Source organism: Ascidiella aspersa, chromosome 5, assembly GCF_963924565.1.
Source record: "Ascidiella aspersa chromosome 5, kaAscAspe10.2, whole genome shotgun sequence".
In the NCBI taxonomy this organism is placed as follows: Eukaryota; Metazoa; Chordata; class Ascidiacea; order Phlebobranchia; family Ascidiidae; genus Ascidiella; species Ascidiella aspersa.
The window spans coordinates 11,525,866-11,530,763 of NC_139451.1; the positions used below are offsets into that span (position 1 = coordinate 11,525,866).

The 4,898-nt window shown below is 58.3% G+C and overlaps 2 non-coding genes and 1 pseudogene across 2 annotated transcripts; all 3 read left to right on the forward strand.

Moving 5' to 3' along the window:
* The first annotated feature begins 261 nt into the window (after nt 1-261).
* LOC146143646 (small subunit ribosomal RNA) lies at nt 262-2,072 on the forward strand. Its single transcript, XR_014500392.1, has one exon. It is a non-coding gene; the product is annotated as a small subunit ribosomal RNA (ribosomal RNA).
* A 247-nt stretch (nt 2,073-2,319) lies between these two features.
* Nucleotides 2,320-2,473, forward strand: LOC146143647 (5.8S ribosomal RNA). The gene has a single exon (XR_014501204.1). It is a non-coding gene; the product is annotated as a 5.8S ribosomal RNA (ribosomal RNA).
* A 271-nt stretch (nt 2,474-2,744) lies between these two features.
* On the forward strand, nt 2,745-4,857 carry LOC146143648 (large subunit ribosomal RNA; annotated as a pseudogene).
* The last annotated feature ends 41 nt before the right edge of the window (nt 4,858-4,898 follow it).

A 4,898-nucleotide genomic window follows, 5' to 3' on the forward strand; every position in this document is an offset into this window, starting at 1 on the left:
CGGGTTCTGAGCGGTCGCTTCGGCGAAGTTGTCTGGCGTGCGTTGCGCTCGCGCCGGTGTTGGCGACGTGGCGGTCGAAAGGCCTGCCGACGAAGTCTTACTCCGGCGGGTGCGACGGGCGGTGACGGTTTTCTGAGTTCGGGCAGCCGAGCAAAGAACGAAATTTTAACGGAGAAGCCTTCGGGTTTCGCATCGACCGAGCGACGGCGCCGCATCAGCGGCGCCTCCTTCGTCGGCCTTTCGGGGCTACGCTAAAGTAGCTACCTGGTTGATCCTGCCAGTAGTCATATGCTTGTCTCAAAGATTAAGCCATGCAAGTCTAAGTACGAGCTCTCGTACAGTGAAACTGCGAATGGCTCATTAAATCAGTTATGGTTCATTTGATCGTACGTTTTACGTGGTTAACTGTGGAAATGCTAGAGCTAATACATGCGTGAAGCGCCGACCTCGCGGGAGGCGTGCTTTTATCAGACCAAAAACCGACCGGGCTTCGGCCCGCAACCTTTGGTGACTCTGGATAACTTTGCGGATCGCACGGTCTCGCACCGGCGACGGATCATTCAAGTGTCTGCCCTATCAACTTTCGTCGGTACGGTACTGGCCTACCGAGGTTCTTACGGGTAACGGAGAATCAGGGTTCGATTCCGGAGAGGGAGCCTGAGAAACGGCTACCACATCCAAGGAAGGCAGCAGGCGCGCAAATTACCCATTCCCGACGCGGGGAGGTAGTGACGAAAAATAACAATACAGGACTCTAAACGAGGCCCTGTAATTGGAATGAGTACACTTTAAAACCTTTAACGAGTATCCATTGGAGGGCAAGTCTGGTGCCAGCAGCCGCGGTAATTCCAGCTCCAAAAGTGTATATTTAAGTTGTTGCGGTTAAAAAGCTCGTAGTTGGATTTTGGGCGCAGGCGGCCGGTCCGTCGCAAGGCGTGTACTGGCCGTCCTGGCCTCACCTCCGGTTCTCCGCCGGTGCCCTTGACTGAGTGTCGGCGGCGGCCGGAACGTTTACTTTGAAAAAATTAGAGTGTTCAAAGCAGGCGATTCGCCTGAATAATGGTGCATGGAATAATGGAATAGGACCTCGGTTCTATTTTGTTGGTTTTCGGAGCGCGAGGTAATGATTAAGAGGGACAGACGGGGGCATTCGTACTGTGCCGTTAGAGGTGAAATTCTTGGATCGGCGCAAGACGAACGACTGCGAAAGCATTTGCCAAGAATGTTTTCTTTAATCAAGAGCGAAAGTCAGAGGTTCGAAGACGATCAGATACCGTCCTAGTTCTGACTATAAACGATGCCAACTAGCGATCGGGGGGCGTTAGTTTTACGACCTCTCCGGCAGCTTGCGGGAAACCAAAGTCTTTGGGTTCCGGGGGAAGTATGGTTGCAAAGCTGAAACTTAAAGGAATTGACGGAAGGGCACCACCAGGAGTGGAGCCTGCGGCTTAATTTGACTCAACACGGGAAATCTCACCCGGCCCGGACACAGTGAGGATTGACAGATTGAGAGCTCTTTCTTGATTCTGTGGGTGGTGGTGCATGGCCGTTCTTAGTTGGTGGAGCGATTTGTCTGGTTAATTCCGATAACGAACGAGACTCTGGCTTGCTAACTAGTTACGCGACCCAATCGGTCGGCGTCTAACTTCTTAGAGGGACTAGTGGCGTTTAGCCACACGAGATTGAGCAATAACAGGTCTGTGATGCCCTTAGATGTTCGGGGCCGCACGCGCGCTACACTGACCGGATCAGCATGTGCTCGCCTTGGCCGACAGGTCTGGGTAACCCGCTGAACCCCGGTCGTGCTAGGGATAGGGAATTGCAATTATTTCCCTTGAACGAGGAATTCCCAGTAAGCGCGAGTCATTAGCTCGCGTTGATTACGTCCCTGCCCTTTGTACACACCGCCCGTCGCTACTACCGATTGAATGGTTTAGTGAGGTCCTCCGATTGGACCTGGCGCGGCCGGCAACGGTCGAGCCGGCGTCCGAGAAGACGATCTAACTTGATCATTTAGAGGAAGTAAAAGTCGTAACAAGGTTTCCGTAGGTGAACCTGCGGAAGGATCATTAACGGTCTCGCAAACGCTTCGGCGAACGCGAAACTCGGACAAGCGAGAGAAAAAGTTTTTGCTACCCGGCGCCCGACCCGCGAGGAGCGGCGCGCCGGCCGGCGATTCGGTCACCCGGTAATGTTTGCGCGTCGAGTGCCGCGGTGCCGCGCGCTCCGGCTTCAAGCGTCGGCCTGGCCGACCGCTCGGCGCGGTATATTTTGTCACCCTTTAGTGCGAGGCACTGTGCGAGCGAAACAATCGTGGATGGCTCTTGGCGGTGGATCACTCGGCTCGTGAGTCGATGAAGGACGCAGCTAGCTGCGTGAATTAGTGTGAATTGCAGGACACATTGAGCATCGACGTTCTGAACGCAAATTGCGGCCTCGGGTCAATCCCGGGGCCGCGCCCGCCTCAGGGTCGCGTTGCAAACGTTCCGCGCGGGGATTTCTCCGCGCGGCTGCTGCGGCGTCGGACGCGCGAGCGCCCGTCCCGCTCAAGACAGCACGGCACGATGTGCGACGATCGCGACCAGAATCCCGCGCGGCGGCGGCGAGTCGACCTCGAAGAGGCCAACGGCTGGCGGCTCAAGGGCGGGAATCGAGGTGCGCGGCGGCGCGCGGCGCCGACGGCGAGCGCGGAACGGGAAGAATAGTCCCGGTCCTTACTTTCGGCCTGAGGTCGGACGAGGCTACCCGCTGAATTTAAGCATATTACTAAGCGGAGGAAAAGAAACTAACGAGGATTCCCTCAGTAACGGCGAGTGAAGCGGGATGTGCCCATCGCCGAATCCGCGCGCTTTTGGAGTGCGCGGAATTGTGGCGTACGGAATTCGTCACGGCGCGCTTCGCCGGTCGCCCGCGTCCTTCTGATCGAGGCCTTGTCCCAGAGCGGGTGTCAGGCCCATGGCGGCGACAGGCGGGCGCGCTACGGCGTCTTCCCAGAGTCGGGTTGTTTGGGAATGCAGCCCAAAGCGGGTGGTAAACTCCATCTAAGGCTAAATACGGTCACGAGACCGATAGCGAACAAGTACCGTGAGGGAAAGTTGAAAAGCACTTTGAAGAGAGAGTTAAAGAGTACGTGAAACCGTCGAGAGGCAAACGGGAGGGCCTGTCGGGTCGCCCGGTCGCTTTCAGCCGGCCCCCTGTCGGCGACGTTGTCGTGCGGACCCTCACGGGCCGCCGGCGGCGCCGCCCGATCGGGGACCAGCGCACTAGCGCCGGGCGAAGGCCGCGACCGTCTGGACGGCGGCGAGAAGGCCGCGCGCAAGGTAACCCGGCCTCGGTCGGGTACTATAGGCGCGCGTGTCCGTCGGCCCGCCGTTCGGGCGAGGAGAGATCGCCGCGTCTGCCCTTCGGGGCCGAGCGCCCGGTGCCGGCTGGGGCGTCGTGGGTCGGGGACTGTTCTCAGTGCCCAGCCTCTTCGTCTCGGTCGCGCTTCCGGTGTCGTTTCGCGAGGCGCACGGGGTCCGCGGCTGAAGTCAGCCACCTTCCCGACCCGTCTTGAAACACGGACCAAGGAGTCTAACGTGAGCGCGAGCCACGGGGCAGTACGAAACCCATGGGCGCAGTGAAAGTGAATGTCGGCGCGGTCCGGCGGAGGTGAGACGTCGTCGTTCGCGGCGGCCGCATCACCGGCCGATCTCGTCCGCTTTGCCGGAGAGGTCGAGCGAGAGCGTTCGCGTTGGGACCCGAAAGATGGTGAACTATGCCTGAAGAGGTTGAAGCCAGAGGAAACTCTGGTGGAGGACCGTAGCGATTCTGACGTGCAAATCGATCGTCAAATTTGGGTATAGGGGCGAAAGACTAATCGAACCGTCTAGTAGCTGGTTCCCTCCGAAGTTTCCCTCAGGATAGCTGGCGCTCTGTCGCAGTTTTATCTGGTAAAGCGAATGATTAGAGGCCTTGGGGACGAAACGTCCTCAACCTATTCTCAAACTTTAAATTGGTAAGAAGCCCGACTCGCTTAATTGGAGCCGGGCATGGAATGCGAGTGCCAAGTGGGCCACTCTTGGTAAGCAGGACTGGCGATGCGGGATGAACCGAACGCCGGGTTAAGGCGCCCGACGCGACGCTCATCAGAGCCCACAAAAGGTGTTGGTTGATCTAGACAGCAGGACGGTGGCCATGGAAGTCGGAATCCGCTAAGGAGTGTGTAACAACTCACCTGCCGAATCAATCAGCCCTGAAAATGGATGGCGCTGGAGCGTCGGGCCTATACCCGGCCGTCGCGGCGGTACGAGCACACCGGTGCGCTAGGCCGCGACGAGTAGGAGGGCCGCGGCGGCGTGCGTCGAAGCCTAGGGCGCGAGCCCGGGTGGAGCAGCCGTCGGTGCAGATCTTGGTGGTAGTAGCAAATATTCAAATGAGAACTTTGAAGGCCGAAGTGGAGAAGGGTTCCATGTGAACAGCAGTTGAACATGGGTCAGTCGATCCTAAGGAATAGGCGAATGCCGTTCTGAAGCGGGGCGATGCTCGTCGTTGCCCCGGCGGACCGAAAGGGAATCGGGTTAATATTCCCGAACCTCGACGCGGAGATCGGCGCTTCGGCGCCTGGTGCGGCAACGCAAGCGAACTCGGAAACGTCGGCGTGGGTCCCGGGAAGAGTTCTCTTTTCTTGGTAAGGGTGCGGCGACCCTGGAATCGGTTTGCCCGGAGATAGGGACATGGGCCCCGCAAAGCACCACGTCTCTTGTGGTGTCCGGTGCGCTCGCGTCGACCCGTGAAAATCCGAGGGAGATGGTGTAAGTTTCGTGCGAGGTCGTACCCATATCCGCAGCAGGTCTCCGAGGTGAACAGCCTCTGGCCGATAGAACAATGTAGGTAAGGGAAGTCGGCAAACTAGATCC